Genomic DNA, 19,363 nt, shown 5'->3' with positions numbered 1-19,363 from the left:
TGCACAGGTGTGCCTTAGACTGCCCACAATAAAAGGCCACTGAAATGTGCACAGTTTTGCCTTACTGGGGGGGGGGGGGGGGGGGGGGGTCAGAAAACCAGTCAGTATCTGGTGTGGCCACCATTTGCTTCACGCAGTGCAATACATCTCCGTCGCATAGAGTTGATCAGTTGTTGATTGTGGCCTGTGGAATGTTGGTCCTCTCTTCTTCAATAGTTGTGCAAAGTTGCAGAATATTGGCAGGAACTGGAACACGCTGTCGTATACGCCGATCCAAAGTATCCCAAACATGCTCAATGGGTGACATGCCCGGTGAGTATGCTGGCCATGCAAGAACTGGGATGTTTTTAGCTTCCAGGAATTGTGTACAGATCCTTGCAATATGGGGCCGTGCATTATCATGCTGCAACATGAGGTGATGGTCGTGGATGAATGGCACAACAATGGGCCTCAGGATCTCGTCACAGTATCTCTGTGCATTCAAAATGCCATCAATAAAATGCACCTCTGTTCGTTGTCCATAACATACGCCTGTCCATACCATAACCCCACCGCCACCATGGGCTACTCGATCCACAACGTTGACGTCAGCAAACCGCTCGCCCACACGACGCCACACACGCTATCTGCCATCTGCCCTGAACAGTGAAAACCGGGACTTATCCGTGAACAGAACGCCTCTCCAATGTGCCAGACGCCTTCGAATGTGAGCATTTGCCCACTCAAGTCGGTTACGACGACGAACTGCAGTCAGGTCCAGACCCCAATGAGGACGACGACCATGCAGATGAGCTTCCCTGAGACGGTTTCTGACAGTTTGTGCAGAAATTCTTTGGTTATGCAAACCGATTATTTCTGCAGCTGTCCGGGTAGCTGGTCTCAGCGGATCATGTAGGTAAACATGCTGGATGTGGAGGTCCTGGGCTGGTGTGGTTACACGTGGTCTGCGGTTGTAAGGCCGGTGGATGTACTGCCAAATTCTCTGAAACGCCTTTGGAGACGGCTTATGGTAGAGAAATTGACATTCATTGCACGGGCAGCAGCTCTCGTAGACATTCCTGCAGTCAGCATGCCAATTGCACGCTCCCTCAAACGTTCCGACATCTGTGGCATTGTGCTGTGTGATCAAACTGCACATTTCAGAGTGGCCTTTTATTGTGGGCAGTCTAAGGCACACCTGTGCAATATTCATGCTGTCTAATCAGCACCTTGATATGCCACACCTGTGAGGTGGGATGGATTATCTCGGTAAAAGAGAAGTGCTCACTAAGGCCTCTTTCACACGGGCGTTGCGGGAAAATGTGCGGGTGCGTTGCAGGAACTAATAGCATTCTGAATACAGAATGCTAAGTAAAACAGCGCTGGAGGGGTTAAAAAAAATTTCAAAATCATTTAACTCACCTTAGTCCACTTGTTCGCGATGCCGGCATCTCCTTCTGTCCCCTTTACTGAATAGGACCTGTGGTGAGCATTATTATAGGTCAAGGACCTTTGATGACGTCACTCCGGTCATCACATGGTACGTCACATGATCTTTTACCATGGTGATTCACCATGGTAAAAGATCATGTGACGTACCATGTGATGACCGGAGTAACGTCATCAAAGGTCCTTGACCTATAATTAATGCTCACCACAGGTCCTATTAAGTAAAGGGGACAGAAGGAGATGCCAGCATCGCGAACAAGTGGACTAAGGTGAGTTAAATGATTTTGAAATTTTTTTTAACCCCTCCAGCGCTGTTTTACTTAGCATTCTGTATTCAGAATGCTATTATTTTCCCTTATAACCATGTTATAAGGGAAAATAATAATGATCGGGTCTCCATCCCGATCGTCTCCTAGCAACCATGCGTGAAAATCGCACCGCATCCGCACTTGCTTGCGGATGCTTGCGATTTTCACGCAACCCCATTCATTTCTATGGGGCTTGCGTTACGTGAAAAACGCACAAAGAGGAGCATGCTGCGATTTTCACGCAACGCACAAGTGATGCGTGAAAATCACCGCTCATGTGAACAGCCCCATAGAAATGAATGGGTCAGGATTCCGTGCGGATGCTGTGCGTTCACCTCCCGCAACGCATCCGCGCGGAAAACTCGCTCGTGTGAAAGGGGCCGAACACAGATTTAGACAGATTTGTGAACAATATTTGAGAGTAATGGGTCTTTTGTGTATGTAGAAAATGTTTCAGATCTTTGAGTTCAGCTCATGCAAAATGGAAGCAAAACGAAAGTGTTGTGTTTATATTTTTGTTCAGTGTGTGTGTATATATATATATATATATATATATATATATATACACACATACATATATACACTGCTCAAAAAAATAAAGGGAACACAAAAATAACACATCCTAGATCTGAATTAATTAAATATTCTTCTGAAATACTTTGTTCTTTACATAGTTGAATGTGATGACAACAAAATCACACAAAAATAAAAAAATGGAAATCAAATTGTTAACCCATGGAGGTCTGGATTTGGAGTCACACTCAAAATTAAAGTGGAAAAACACACTACAGGCTGATCCAACTTTGATGTAATGTCCTTAAAACAAGTCAAAATGAGGCTCAGTAGTGTGTGTGGCCTCCACGTGCCTGTATGACCTCCCTACAACGTCTGTGCATGCTCCTGATGAGGTGGTGGACGGTCTGAGGGATCTCCTCTCAGACCTGGACTAAAGCATCTGCCAACTCCTGGACAGTCTGTGGTGCAACGTGACGTTGGTGGATAGAGCGAGACATGATGTCCCAGATGTGCTCAATTGGATTCAGGTCTTGCAGCGGGCGGGCCAGTCCATAGCATCAATGCCTTCGTCTTGCAGGAACTGCTGACACACTCCAGCCACATGAGGTCTAGCATTGTCTTGCATTAGGAGGAACCCAGGGCCAACTGCACCAGCATATGGTCTCACAAGGGGTCTGAGGATCTCATCTCGGTACCTAATGGCAGTCAGGCTACCTCTGGCGAGCACATGGAGGCCTGTGCGGCCCTCCAAAGAAATGCCACCCCACACCATTACTGACCCAATGCCAAACCGGTCATGCTGGAGGATGTTGCAGGCAGCAGAACGTTCTCCACGGCGTCTCAAGACTCTGTCACATGTGCTCAGTGTGAATCTGCTTTCATCTGTGTAGAGCACAGGGCGCCAGTGGCGAATTTGCCAATCTTGGTGTTCTCTGGCAAATGCCAAACGTCCTGCACGGTGTTGGGCTGTAAGCACAACCCCCACCTGTGGACGTCGGGCCCTCATATCACCCTCATGGAGTCTGTTTCTGACCGTTTGAGCAGACACATGCACATTTGTGGCCTGCTGGAGGTCATTTTGCAGGGCTCTGGCAGTGCTCCTCCTGTTCCTCCTTGCACAAAGGCGGAGGTAGCGGTCCTGCTGCTGGGTTGTTGCCCTCCTACGGTCTCCTACACGTCTCCTGATGTACTGGCCTGTCTCCTGGTAGCGCCTCCATGCTCTGGACACTACGCTGACAAACACAGCAAACCTTCTTGCCACAGCTCGCATTGATGTGCCATCCTGGATAAGCTGCACTACCTGAGCCACTTGTGTGGGTTATAGACTCCGTCTCATGCTACCACTAGAGTGAAAGCACCGCCAGCATTCAAAAGTGACCAAAACATCAGCCAGTAAGCATAGGAACTGAGAAGTGGTCTGTTGTCACCACCTGCAGAACCACTCCTTTATTGGGGGTGTCTTGCTAATTGGCTATAATTTCCACCTGTTGTCTATCCCATTTGCACAACAGCATGTGAAATTGATTGTCACTCAGTGTTGCTTCCTAAGTGGACAGTTTGATTTCACAGAAGTGTGATTGACTTGGAGTTACATTCTGTTGTTTAAGTGTTCCCTTTATTTTTTTGAGCAGTGTATATATCAATACTAAATAATAAATATTAACAGATAAGCATGCATTAAATGTAGGTGACCTCTCTGGAGGAGACCAATGGATTAGTTGCCTTAGGGTACTTTCACACTTGCGTTGTTAGATTTCGGCAGGCAGTTTCGTCGCTGCAACTGTCTGCCGGATCCGGAAATCCGTATTCAAACGGATAGCATTTGCATCCGGATGCGGATCCGGCTGGCAAATGCATTGAAATACCGGATCCGTCTCTCCGGTGTCATCTGGAAAGACAGATTCTGTATTTATTTATTTATTTTCACATTTTTAAAAGTCTCTGCATGCGCAGACCGGATCCGTCAATGCGCCAATTCAATGGAAATGAATGCCGGATCCGGCAAGTGTTCCGGAATTTTGGCCGTCCAAATACCATGAAGGGACGGAACAGAAGACATCCTGATGCATACTGAATGGATTGCTTTCCATTCAGAATGCATTAGGACAAACTGATGCATTTTTTTCCCGGTATTGAGCCCCTAGGACGGAACTCAATACCGGAAAACTTTAGCGCTATTGTGAAAGTACCCTTAGTCATACAGATAGCATAAGCCAAACAGTACTAACTTGGCCTCAAATTTGTACAATATTTGTTCTTATAAAAAAAACAACACATTACATTGTGCAATTACAACCATGTCAAACGAATACATATGTCACTTAGTAGTAAAATGCTGCACAAGCAACATGTATACTGTTGACCAAAGAGAATGGAAGTAAAGCTAAGAGTAACAGCATGTAATCAAAGTAATAGCATTGTCCCCGTAGCACTGTAAGTCAGGAGTAAAATACATAGACAAATGGTGTCAGCCATGCAGAATTACCCTACCTATGTTGTGCTCCGGATTCGAAGATGGCGCCATACCCTGACATGTTTTGGCGTATCCTTCGTCCCGGAGCTATACACATTATATAGGTAGTGTGATTTTGTTTATATACCCATACAAAGACAGACGTTTATTGCACCAATATGTATAAAGGATGTATTACGTCTGTTTGCTGTATTGGTGCTCTCTTTCCTGCAGATCAGAAGAAAAAGAGCAGTATGTGACAATGTAACAGCAGCACAGCTCTCCATGATTAGGATGAGCGCTCAGTAAGTGAATGCTCAGCCCCACCAATAGAAATGTTTTTTGCTCCTTTTTAGGTTGCTGCTGGAGGTAAGTCCCTTGTGGCCACCTAAGAAATGGAGGCCTAGCTTGCCCATATTAACATGGAGAATATTACATAAGAATATGTTTTCAGCCCCTGAATATATACAAGAATTCTTTTATTCACTAACAAAGTAAAGGGCAAAGTTGAAGAATTTCTCATTATACAGTAGGACATTGACAAACATTTGTAATGTGCTTTCCTCATGCAGCAGACTCATAGGACTGGGATGGTTTTGGAGCAGGGGCGTCAGTGGCTGCCTTATAGCTGTATATCCTCCAGTACCCACTAGGGTCAATTTAATAGGAAGCCAAACACACCTTAGTATATTTTTGAAATGTGCGAGGAAACAGGAGCACCGTGAGAAAACCCACACAAATACAGGGAGAAGGTACAAAATACATGCAGTTGTTGCCCTTAGTTAGATTTGAACCCAGGACCAAGGTAACAGAGTTAACCGCTGAGCCACCATACTACCCTTTGATTAAAGGAAATTTGTCACCTGAATTTGCTACATGAGACCACCAGAAAGTTATTCATCTCTTTTAGAGCATTGCAGGCATGATTTTATATACACTTTCAGAAAAGGTACAGTGTAAAACCTGAATTTGTAATCCCATGCTTGCCTTATGCTAATTACCTGTGACTACACATATATAACATTAAAGAGAAGTACTGAGCAGTATGGATGTGTATAAAGCACTTACTGTTAGGGCTCATGGACACATAAGATTATTTCTTAACAAGTACATTGTCCTATTCCTTTTTATGGGAATACACACACACCTTTGTGCCTGATCTGCAAAATTGAGGGCAGGTTCTATCCCTGTCAGTTTTGCAGCTCTGTCTCACCCATTCTAGTTTATGGCTCCTTCCTCCTCCCCCTCTTCATATGGGATGGTGTACTCTGATCCTTTCGAAAGCAGGCAGCCCATCTTGTTCTCACAAGATGGACTTCTTACAAATTTAGGAGAGAAAGTTAGTTTAGAAAAGGGCAGGGGAGGAAAAAAAACAACTGATAACTCTAGAACGAGGGATTTTAATCTCATAAAATATATTACACAGTTTCTTAAATTGACCACTTTTGCCTTATTTACAGGACAACCCCTTTAGTTAATAAATTACTCCAACTTTTTTTTTTACTCAAAATAGTGGTAAATGACTGAAGTGTTCTTAGCATAAGTTCATCTAGAGTTTACTCAGTGTAGAGTTTGGAATGGATTCCGCACCTGAAGTCTGGGTTCCCAATCTGCCTTCCATTGAATCTAATGGGAATCTGGGATTTGAAAAAGAAAATAATGGAAGATTTTTCATTTGGAAAAATCCTCTGTGTGAACATGCCCTTAAAATTTGGCTGCTTTTATTCAGTCAAATGCTTTATGCTTTATACTACTTCAAAATGTTTTTCCTTTTTGCAGACAATAAAAGATCTCCAGACGTCTCCCAAATCTTCCTACACAACCATAAGAATTCCTGACAACCAGATCCCAAAGAAATTCCCCACCTGGCAATGAAACCACCAGAAAGTGCTCACCTGTTATTCTGCAGAGTATCACAATTCATTTCTAAGGCGTCTTAATGAAGATGCATCTATGTTCAATATGACTCAACGGGAAGGTGGCGAGAGATGTCCATTTTCATCTATATGTTTTCAATGGCAAAGTGATGATTTTAGTCTGGACATAATATTAGTGGAGATTTATGAAATCGAATGCTCTATGTAAGATTAGTTGTCTTGTTTAGACACTTCCCTATGTGCTTTTTTCATAAATGTCCCCTAGCATTATTTTAATGCATAAATGCTGAGAATCAAGTTTCCTAAGACTGAAGAGTATGCGGCTATATTCATTCATTATCTAGTTGCATTGCACGTCAGGCTGCCCTTAGTGGTTCTGTAGTTGAACGCAGAAGGGGATCAAATATTTCACACAGCATCAAACGCCAAGTAGTTTCATTATGACTACTAGACTCATGCAGGGAAAATTGTACTGAACCATACCAACTCTAAAATATGCTGCTATTGCTTTACAATCCAGAAGAGAAAAATACCTCATTCATACCTCACTTTCTTAAATGTAATTGTATGCCTTTAGAGAAATAATAAAGGCACCCCTGCTAATGTATATTATAAAATAATGATTTTCTTAGTAACAGGCACCTTCAACTAAGGTTAATTATATTAACGTGATAATGGCGCCACTTGAATGGGAGCAGTACTCCGGCATGGCCACTACTCAGTGGCTGCCGAAAACAGCTGATCGGTGAAGGTGTGGGGTGTCGGACCCCCACGTTCTGATACTGTTAACTTATCTAAAGAGTGGAAAACCTCTTTAAAAGGCCCAATAATAAGTCCCAACCTTCTCTAGATGACTACAAATAACAAACTGTGATAAACTATCACAGTACTAATTCTGTGCCCTTCGCGTGTTGCCAGTAGGTTTTGCAACGGCGGTGTGATGGACATGTGACGGCGGCACAGTAGTAACATCAGTAGCTATGGCACATCATCACACTGTAGATGTCTGCATCAGTGTAATCTTCGCCAAATCGATCAAACGTCATATGGTTTTTGATAAGTTTGGTGAATCTTTAAACATTTTATTCTGTTTTATTTTATTCACTTATATACAAAAGTGAGTAAAACACAACACTTTTGTCTGGAGAGGTTACTCCAGTTTTTGTATGCTACCCCCTACTGGAGCAAGATTGCATCTCTTTCTCCAACTCTTAAAAAGTCACAGTTGTTAAATATGGAGTGCATCTAATTATCATAGCTAATCATGCCCACTCTTCCAAGGTGGCAGGAACACTGTAAAAATGCTAAAAGTCACAACATTTTGAGGCATAAAATTGTGGCTTTTTGACGCAAGTTCTCACGAAAATGGAATGATAACCCCCCATAGTGTCTGCTCATGGTGTGAGAATGACACAGAATTTAACAATAAGTTAACCACCGATCAGTGATCACTTTATGCTCAAGGACTAAGCCATCAGAATTTTTTTTTTAATAGGCTTTATTTTCAATTTTTTAAAAAGCAAAAATACAACTCAACATAGACACAAGGAGATTAAGCCATCAGAATTATTAGAACATGATATAATACTTTGAGATACATATATATATACACATACATATGCACACAAAATATATAGCTTTATGTAGAAAGTAATATAATAACAATATAAAAGTTTAAAAAAACAAGACGTTTACAAGAATTCAGATTTTATATCATAAAACTTGGATATAAATAATATTTAAGCAATTTGACTGGTTATTTGGGAACCTATCTAACCAGTATTTATTTCAAATGCCGATTTATTCCAGATCCCAGTACACTCGGGAAGGACTTGTTGAACTAGGACTGGTTGAAGAATGGAAGGCAGACACTTCTAGTATTATACTGTGGGCTGATTTTATTTTATTTATTTATTATTTACTTGGCTTGTAAGATGCAAAAGTTCCATGTGGTGCATGTATTGCAATGAAATCATATGGTAGTAAGTATAATGGTTACATCATCACACATATTATGTGACTGAGTACCTTCCAACTGTGAACTGACTTTGGATACAGCTTGTCAAAACTTGTCACCATGATAATGCAGTGCACTCTGCACTACTGAGCTGAGCAGATTGATATATAGTTTTATGGGAAAGGAGTCAGTAAAACTTTCTGAGATTTTGATTCACGGAGACGGTCCTATCATTGATTGGCAGCTCTCTCTGTATACAGAGTCATATAGGGAAGACTGTCAGTCACTGATAGGACCGTCTCCTTGTCTACAAAGCCCAGAATAAGCAGGAATTTGATTGGGTTGTGCCAGGTATTAAGGTTATCCCCTATCCACAGGATAGGAGTTAACTAACTGATCACTGGGGGTCCGAACGCTGGGATGCCAACTTATTCCAAGAACAAGGGCCTAATGCCCCCGACCAGATTGAGCGGCAGGCTGTGCACGTTCCCTGTCACTCCATATATTCTACATGGGACTGCCAGAGAGAGCAGAGTACATTACTTTGCTATTTCTGTCAGTCCTCTAGAGACTGGAAGGAGTGGCAGGGTGCATGCTCGGCGTACCGCTCCATCAGGACGAGAACATGGGACCCCTGTTCTCGGAACTGGTTTGGATCCCAGCGGTTGGAACCCCACCAATCAGTTAGTTATGCCCTATCCACAGGATAACTTTAATACTTGATGCAACACCTATAAATTAATGAATTACAAGCTTTACTGAACCTTAAACCACAAAATTATATATCAATCTGCTCAGCTCCTCCTGCTCTATAACATGCTGCCTGATCCTGTAGATCAGACACCATGTTCAACATAACAGGTTCCCTTTTAGAGCCCATTTAGGCCATTTTTACATAGTCAGTGTTTGGTCAGTGATTTCCATCAGTGATTGTGAGCCAAAACCTGTAGTCGAGCCTACACAGAGATAAGTTCTAATGGAAAGATTGGCACCTGTTTTGTGTTCCTGCACCTGAATTCGGCTCACGATCACTGATGAAAATCACTGATCACACACTCACTGTGCAAGCGGCCTTAGTCTGCACTCAGGATTGAAGATTTCATTCCTTACGATTTACAAGCATCCATCTATATGCGCTAATGATGTGTGACAACATGTAAAATAAATAATTTTTTAGCAATTACAAGCATTTTCTGCCCAAAGTACAGTTATCTATCAGCTAGCATTCAAGTTGTATGCCTGTTCATTGACAGAAGTATGGATGTGGATGAGTCTGTTGAATGGGATTCCTTTACTGGAATTGGTGCTTTATTATTCTGGTCTTATAATGCAAACCTCTGTTACTACCAGTGAGCTCACTGTGAATGGCATTGTAGAGTCACTCTCCTACCTCACCAGACTATCATTCCATGTGACGTGCCTGAGCACTACACAGTTACACCCCCCACCTATTTGGATGGAAACTGTAGGAAGGGTCCAATGTTTATGCTATATGTTACACTAGTCTTCTGTATGTTATATGATATTCTACAAAACCACTGTGGAACGCAAACTGGAAAATAAATTCCTCTTCATCCATTTATCTGTGTCTGATTTTTTTTTTTTAACTGTTCGGGGAAGATATGCTGGGACAGCGCCATGTTGGCACAATTAACATGATCACTGATAAATCTTTGGTGGCCCTCCAATACTTAATTGAAGTCTTGATATACCAGTAATTCTTTAGTGGAGAGCTTTTTCCAACTGTTACGCAACATCCATATTTTAATGCGATCAGTATGCAGCTCCTATTCAGGTGGACAAACAGGCGCATTTTTTTTTAGATATGTGCATGGGAGACAGGACAACAGTGCTATGTACTAAAGAAACACCATCATAGCCATAACCAGAGTTTATTAGGGTTACTTAAAAGGATTCTGTCATCAGATTTAACCCCTCTAACCTAAACATATGCTCATGTCCAGATTAATAAGAAGAATCTTAAGCTGGCCTTATTAAACCTCACTGTGGCTTTATTTGGCCAAAAAACAGGTTTTTATAATCTGTCAATCACTAATATAAGGTGCCCAAGGGGAGGTCCGTTAATACAGGGTGCCAGGCCGCACCCCTCGCCGTCCGGTGCCCAGCGCCGCCTTTCCTGCACAGCACCGGACGGCGAGGGGTGCGGTCGGGCACCCTGTATTAACTGACCTCCCCTTGGGCACCTTATATAAGTTATTGACAGGTTATAAAAACCAGTTTTTTGGGCAAATAGAGCCACAGTGAGGTTTAATAAGGCCAGCTTAGGATTCTTCTTATTAGTCTAGACATATGTTTAGGTTAGAGGGGTTAAATCTGATGACAGAATCCCTTTAATTATCATGAGATTGGCAAATGTGCCAATAATGATAAGGCATTTGCCTATGTATCAGGGAAAATTTGGAGAGCCAGCAACTGATAGCAATGTGTGGAGAACCTTTATGGCTTTATGTTTCTTAACAAAAAAGTTCTAGAATACTTGAAATTTATGTGATTCCCTAAAATAAGATTTCTTATGGTAGAGCTCATGACAGAGGCTTCAGACTGGTCCATGAGATTTGTATCAGTTTGGTGCATCGTGGTAGACTTTTTATGAATTTATGAAAAATGGGGTGATTCCACACGGTTGAACCTTGCCCTGATCTAACACATATCACCTATCCTGCACACAGAGCAGTTTAACCGCTTCAGCCCCCCCAGCTTAAACACCCTTAATGGCCAGACCACTTTTTACAATTCTGCACTACACTATTTTCACGGTTTATTGCTCGGTCATACAACTTACCACCCAAATGAATTTTACCTCCTTTTCTTCTCACTAATAGAGCTTTCATTTGGTGGTATTTCATTGCTGCTGACATTTTTACTTTTTTTGTTATTAATCGAAATTTAACGAAATTTTTGCAAAAAAAGACTTTTTTTTTAAAACTACATTTCTATATAAATTTTTCTCTAAATTTATTGTTCTACATGTCTTTGATAAAAAAAAAATGTTTGGGTAAAAAAAAAATGGTTTGGGTAAAAGTTATAGCGTTTACAAACTATGGTACAAAAATGTGAATTTCCGCTTTTTGAAGCAGCTCTGACTTTCTGAGCACCTGTCATGTTTCCTGAGGTTCTACAATGGCCAGACAGTACAAACACCCCACAAATGACCCCATTTCGGAAAGTAGACACCCTAAGGTATTCACTGATGGGCATAGTGAGTTCATAGAACTTTTTATTTTTTGTCACAAGTTAGCGGAAAATGATGATTTTTTATTTTATTTATTTTTTCCTTACAAAGTCTCATATTCCACTAACTTGTGACAAAAAATAAAAACTTCCATGAACTCACTATGCCCATCACAAAATACCTTGGGGTGTCTTCTTTCCAAAATGGGGTCACTTGTGGGGTAGTTATACTGCCCTGGCATTTTAGGGGCCCTAATGCGTGAGAAGAAGTCTGGAATCCAAATGTGTAAAAAATGCCCTGTAAAATCCTAAAAGTACTCATTGGAATTTAGGCCCCTTTGCCCACCTAGGCTGCAAAAAAGTGTCACACATGTGGTATCGCCGTCCTCAGGAGAAGTAGGGCAATGTGTTTTAGGGTGTATTTTTTACATATACCCATGCTTGGTGAGAGAAATATCTCTCTAAAAGTCAACTTTTCCCATTTTTTTTATACAAAGTTGTCATTATAGAGAGATATTTCTCTCACCCAGCATGGGTATATGTAAAAAGACACCCCAAAACACATTGCCCAACTTCTCCTGAGTACAGCGATACCACATGTGTGACACTTTTTTGCAGCCTAGGTGCGCAAAGGGGCCCAAATTACAATGAGTATCTTTTAGGAGGGCATTTGGATTCCAGACTTCTTCTCACGCTTTAGGGCCCTTAAAATGCCAGGGCAGTATAAATACCCCACATGTGACCCCATTTTGGAAAGAAGACACCCCAAGGTATTCCGTGAGGGGCATGGCGAGTTCATAGAAATTTTTATTTTTTTGGCACAAGTTAGTGGAATCTTTTATTTTTATTTTTTTTCTCACAAAGTCTCCCATTCTGCTAACTTGTGACAAAAAATAAAATTTTACATGAACTCGCCATGCCCTTCACAAAATACGTTGAGGTGTCTTCTTTCCAAAATGGGGTCACATGTGGGGTATTTATACTGCCCTGGCATTTTAGGGGCCCTAAAGCGTGAGAAGAAATTTTACGCATTTGGATTCTGTGAGGGGTATGGTGAGTTCATGTGAGATTTTATTTTTTGTCACAAGTTAGTGAAATATGAGACTTTGTAATAAAAAAATAAAAAAATATCAATTTCCGCTAACTTGTGCCAAAAAAATGTCTGAATGGAGGGGGGTGATCAATAACAGGGGGGTGATCAGGGAGTCTATATGGGGTGATCACCACCCTGTCATTGATCACCCCCCTGTAAGGCTCCTTTCAGAGGTCCGTATGTGTTTTGCAGATCCATGGATCGGATCCGCAAAACACATACGGACGTCTGAATGGAGCCTTACAGGGGGGTGATCAATGACAGGGGGGTGAAAAATGACTCCTCTGTTTTGTAATCGTGCCTTATCACCATAGTTATCTGCTCAGACTTTCTAATATGGGAAAAGACTTAAGAATTTTCTGGTGGAAGGGAGAATGCTTTCCTTGCAGTGGTGTACTTTCTATAGAGGCAGACCATGTGACTGTTACGGGGCCCTTTGAGACTGGCCTGCGCTTAACTTCCTATTTTCTGGACATGAAAGCGCTGCATTTTAATTTAGTGCAAAGTGAGTATAACAGTAATCATATAAATTCCTATGTACTGAGCTCCCCCTAGAGGTGGATGCTGGCAGTTTTGCAATATATACAGGTGAAACTCGAAAAATTAGAATATTGTGCAAAAGTCCATTTATTTCAGTAATGGAAATTAAAAGGAATTGCATTAATGCAGCTTAAAATTAGAATTTTGTGAAAAGGTTCAATATTCTAGGCTCAAAGGGTCACACTCTAGTCAGCTAATAAATCCATACCCCCTGATCAAAGGGTACCTCAAAATTGTGACTTTTTCATAAGCTGTAAGCCGTAATCATCCAAATTATAACAAATAAAGGCTTGAAATATCTCGCTCTGCATGTAATGAGTCTATCTCATATATTAGTTTCACCTTTTAAGTTGCAATACTGAAATAAATTAACTTTGCACGATATTCAAATTTTTCGAGTTTCACCTGTAATATGGGAGGGGAAGCAGCGATTTAGAACTGTATGGGTGAGATTTATCAGTGCACTTATGCCAGCATCTGGTGTAAATAAGAACTGCATAAGACTCATAGCATTACAACACCAGATGCCGGCCCCCACCCTTCCTCCTTCCCCGCTGATACACTGCCGGCTGCGCTGTGCAGCATCGCGGTCGGCGATGTATCAGTGTAAATGGCAGAATTCGCCCCATAAGACGCACTGCCATTTTCCCTCCACTTTTGGGGGGGGGGGAATGCGTCTTATAGGGTGAAAAATATGGTATATATGATATAAACACACAAAAAAAGTAGCAGCACACTACTAAATGCACTTGAACAGGTGAATGTGTGAACAGGGTCAAAAATACATGACGCCCATACTTACTATTAAGCGGGGTTAGAAGCTCTTAGCGCATATAATTGATCAAAAATATGTCGGGCCCATCTACCAGACGTCAAGATGGCTTCTAATCAGATGGGACCTACTCTAACACGGAGTGTCCAGCTCCATTGTTACTCTGACTAAAAGCACCAGGGGGTGGGTGGGGAGTGCTAAGTTCCACAGAGGACGCCTTATTCCTCTCCTATATATACATATAACCAAAGAAAAGAACAGCACCTCCAGACAGAATCGCAGGTGCAAGCTACCAAGGCAACAATGTATAAAAACACGAAAAAAGTAGCAGCACACTATTAAATGCACTAAGACTGGGTGAACAGGTGAATGTGGGAACAGGGTCCAATACATGACGCCCATACTTACTATTAAGCGGGGTTAGAAGCTCTTAGCGCATATAATTGATCAAAAATATGTCGGGCCCATCTACCAGATGTCAAGGTGTGAGAGGCACAAGGCCGGCTAGATCGGGATGTATGGGCCGGCACATGCGCATTAAACGCTCTTGTGCCTCTGCCTATAATGGGGAATGAAGTGCGCAGGCGCGGCAAATCTGTTGAACGGCACTGGCGCTGGATTTCTCACTAAGAGGAAGACGTAATCAGAAGAACCTAGGGCGGGCCAGAGGGGTGAAAGGGGAGGAGTTTCGTATGAAAAGCACAGAGGAGCCTGGGCACCGGCAGCATGAACGCCACCCATGGGCACCTTCAGAAGCTAATGAACATATTGAATAAAAGTGTTTTTCTGGGAAAATTGGTGATGGACAGCAATATGGAAGGTAGCATTCTAATATGGGGAATGTAATGGAGATCCTGATGTTAGTGTTCTATAATGGTGATTTTAGGTGAAACTTTAAAACTACAAAATTACAATATACAGATACCCCCAAGACCATCTGGTAACTAAACAATTAAATCACTCTTACTCTACGGCCGGGGTGCACAACCTTTTCTGGTTGAGGGCCACATTGTCAGACTGAAGGAATCCCAAGAGCCGAAAATAAAAGTTAAAGGGGTATTACCAACTGATATACTGTATTTATTGCATATTGTACATACAGTGTAAACCATAAATGTCTGGATACACCTCCAGGACTCTCATCTAATGGGAGAATACATGAAAAATGCATGTGAGCAGCCACAAGAAATAGACATACATGTCTGTCACCAGATGGTTGAGGGCCGCACAGAATGATATCGAGGGCCGCATGTGGCCCCCGGGCCACAGGTTGTGCACCCCTGTAATTACCATACATGGGTCTGTCTAGGTCTCTCAATCAGTCCTTCTTCTGCCCCTTCCAGTTTCTATGTCCTCCTTCTCTGTCTGTGCTTTCTTCTTTGATTCTCTCTTCTTTCCTTGCTGTCCAGTCCCTGTCCTCCTTTGGTTCTTAACTCTGGCATTTTATATGATTAACAGCCAGTTCTAGAATATTCTAGAACATGGCCTGGACACATCTGATTGGTTGCTCCCTATGATTTTCTAGCACTTTCTGGTTAACTCTGGTTAAGATTGATAGAAGTAGCTGGAATGCCCAGCATTTTCCTTTCCCACTAGCCACTGTACCACCTACAGGACAACTATTACACATTCCTTAGGCAGTTGACAACTACACTGCCTGTCCAAAAAAAAAGTTGCCACCAAAAAAAAAAAAAAGGGTCACACACTCTAATATTTTGTTTGACCACCTTTAGCTTTGATTAAGGCACACATTCGCTGTGGTATTCTTTCGATAAGCATCTGCAATGTCACAAGATTTATTTCCATCCAGTGTTGCATTAATTTTTCACCAAGATCTTGCATTGATGATGTTAGAGTCTGACTGCTGCGCAAAGCCTTCTCCAGCACTTCCCAAAGATTCTCAATGGGGTTAAGGTCTGGACTCTGTGGTGGCCAATCCATGTGTGAAAATCATGTCTCATGCTCCCTGAACCACTATTTCACAATTTTAACCCGAAGAATCCTGGCATTGTCCTCTTGGAATATGCCCGTGCCATCAGGGAAGTAAAAATCCATTGATGGAATAACCTGATCATTCAGTATGTTCAGGTAGTCAGCTGATCTCATTCTTGGAGCACATACTGTTGCTGAACCTAGGCCTGACCAACTGCAGCAACCCCAGATCATAGCACTGCCCCCACAGGCTTGTACAGTAGGCACTAGGCATGATGGGTGCATCACTTCATCTGCCTCTCTCATTACCCTGATGCGCCAATCACTCTGGAACAGGGTAAATCTGGACTCATCAGACCACATGACCTTCTTCCATTGCTCCAGAGTCCAATCTGTCACGGGGTTCCGAAGGTGCACTCGGTCCCCCATTACCCGCAGACCTGTTGCTTAGCTTTGGGAATAAGGATTTGTGCTTGACCTCATTCCCAGGGCGAATTTGCTGGCTGGGTGGCTCCCTGCTCCTAGTCTGCCTTGAGTGCCGAGCTGATCACTCGGTGCTCGACTGGTTGGCCTGTCGGTCATGTGACGCTGGCCATATCACATGACCCTCACTCCCCACTATAAATACAGGCAGCCTGCTGGCCACAGGTTGCCTGTTAATTTCTAGGTTCCTGGCAATTTGTTGGACTACTGAATACTTACCTGATCCTGTTGCCTGACGATCCTCTGCCTGCTCCTCCTGTACTGCGCATCCATCCTGGTATTGTGACCTCGGCTCCCACCTGACTACTCTCTTAGGACTCCTCTTGTACTTTGCTACTCTCCTGGTATTTGACCCCGGCTTCTCCTGACCATTCTTTGCTTAATCCGTTGTACTGCGTAGCTCTCTTGGTTCTGACCCGGTCCGTTCATGTTCCGTATTTTGTCTTGTCTTTCTTCCCTGCACATATCCTAAGTTAGGGACTGCCGTCCAGTTGTCCCTTGTCATCAGGACTCGTGAGGCAAGTAGGCAGGGCCAGGGGTGAGGGTGGAGCGCAGTGGTCACTACCCTTCCCCCTGTGTGTGTGTGTGGACGTGACCGTTACAGATTAACAGGCCCAACAACCATTGTATCATGAATCCTCTTATTACCCTGACTGACCATGTCTCTAACTTGACACAGATGGTGCAGGAGCTAGGAGGGAAACTCCGTTCTTTTAAATTAGGGCAAAGTTCTTCCACTCCTCTGCCCCCCAGTCCACATGTTGAACCCCAGATCAAGCTCCCAGAACCCTTTTCTGGAGACCGGAGGAGGTTTCTCTCCTTTAAGTAGAGTTGCAAACTTTACTTCCGTTTGCGCCCCGTGTCCTCCGGTCCCGAGAGCCAACGCGTGGGGATTATTATTTCTCTACTACAGGGTGATCCCCAGGACTGGGCATTCTCGTTACCTCCTGGGGCCAGTTGTCTGACTTCCGTGGAGGTTTTTTTTCAGGCCCTGGGTACCCTCTATGACGAACCAGACAGGGCCCTGGTAGCCGAGACGGCTCTTAGGGCACTGGTTCAGGGCCATCTCCCTGCTGAGGAGTATTGCACCCAATTCAGACGGTGGTGTGTCCCCTCTGGATGGAATGAACCAGCCCTGAAGAGTCAGTTTAGGTCTGGTCTGTCTGATATTTTAAAAGATCTATTAGTCAGTTATCAAGTTCCAGAGACCTTAGAGGAGATGATGACCCTAGTTGTCCGACTTGACCGACGAGTTAGAGAGAGACGACAGGAACGACAGTTCTGTTCTCAGATGGTGGTCCAGCCAGAGGCCTTTTCCAGGGACAACACTGAGGTCTCCACCGAGGATCCCATGCAGGTTGGCATGACCCGGGGTAATCTTCGTCGCAGACGCGGAGAGTGCTTCTACTGTGGAGATCCTGGTCATTGGATCAACAAGTGTCCTAAAAGGGTCCTCTCTGACAAGTCTCCTAAGGCAAGACAACCTAAAGACCAGGTACACCCTGATTTTTCTAAATATAAGCTTTTGGTACCCATAACAATTTCTCTGGGGGTTAATAAGTGGCCGGGTAAGGCCTGTATTGATTCCGGTTCAGCGGCCAGCTTTATTGACTTAGAATTTTCTAGTAAATTGGGTATTCCAATGTTTGCTTTACCTACACCTATCCATGTCATGGCTATTGATGCTACTCCCCTGATTGGTGGTACGGTGAGGTCATGTACCTCTGAAATTTCTCTGACCGTGGGTGTGTGCCACTCTGAGAGATGTTCTCTTTTTGTCTTGGAGAACCTACCGGTTGAGGTGGTACTAGGGCTGCCTTGGCTCCGTTTACATAACCCCACAATTGATTGGTTCAAAGGAGAGTTGGTGAAATGGGGACCTAAGTGTGACTCATGCTTGTCCGTGGTCCAGGCTGGGGTTTCAGTAAGGTCTAATACATTACCTTCAGTTATTAAAGAATATTCTGATGTATTCTCATCCCCTATTCCAGAGGTTCTACCGCCCCATAGACCGTATGATTGCGCCATAGAGCTAATAGAGGGTGCCGAATTTCCTAAAGGGCGAATTTATAATCTTTCAGGGCCCGAACGCAAGGCTATGGAAGATTATATTAAGGAGAGCCTTGCTAATGGGCATATTAGACCTTCAGTCTCTCCTATGGGAGCAGGGTTTTTCTTTGTTAAAAAGAGGGATGGTGGTCTTAGGCCTTGTATTGATTACCGGAGACTAAATAAGATCACTGTCCAAAATAGATACTCTCTCCCATTGATTCCGGATTTATTTAACCAGGTTCTGGGGGCAACCTGGTTTTCCAAGATTGACCTGAAAGGGGCATACAATCTAATCCGAATCAAGGAGGGAGACGAATGGAAGACAGCGTTCAATACTCCGATAGGACACTTTGAATATCAGGTGATGCCTTTTGGACTCAGCAATGCCCCAGCTGTGTTCCAAAACTTAATGAACGATATTCTTAGAGAGTTTTTAGGTAAATTTATTATTGTCTATCTTGACGACATTTTGATATTCTCTCCTGATTTCGAATCTCATGTGTCTCATGTCAAACAAGTATTAGAGGTGTTGAGGGAGAACCAGCTATCCGCTAAGCAAGAGAAATGTGTCTTTGGTGTACAGGAGATACTGTTTCTAGGGCATGTTTTGACTCCTCACGCCTTTAAGATGGATCCTGGTAAGGTTTTAGCAATTAAGGAATGGGTAAGGCCTTCATCCTTAAAGGCTTTACAACGGTTTTTGGGTTTCGCTAATTACTATCGTAAATTTATCATGAATTTTTCTGTAATTGCTAAGCCAT

At 43.0% G+C, this 19,363-nt stretch overlaps 1 protein-coding gene across 2 annotated transcripts in view; it reads left to right on the top strand.

The window, feature by feature from the left end:
* Positions 1-7,097, top strand: part of LOC120989978 (mitochondria localized glutamic acid rich protein) — a 46,063-nt gene extending 38,966 nt beyond the window's left edge. For both annotated transcript variants that reach the window (XM_040418459.1, XM_040418460.1), the window contains one exon: positions 6,484-7,097. The gene's annotated coding sequence lies outside the window, so the exon portion shown is untranslated. The remainder of the gene's footprint in view (positions 1-6,483) is intronic.
* The last annotated feature ends 12,266 nt before the right edge of the window (positions 7,098-19,363 follow it).

This window comes from Bufo bufo, chromosome 2 (genome assembly GCF_905171765.1).
Source record: "Bufo bufo chromosome 2, aBufBuf1.1, whole genome shotgun sequence".
NCBI lineage: Eukaryota > Metazoa > Chordata > Amphibia > Anura > Bufonidae > Bufo > Bufo bufo.
The sequence above is the reverse complement of the archived record's forward strand: the minus strand, read 5'-3'. Positions and strand labels throughout refer to the sequence as shown.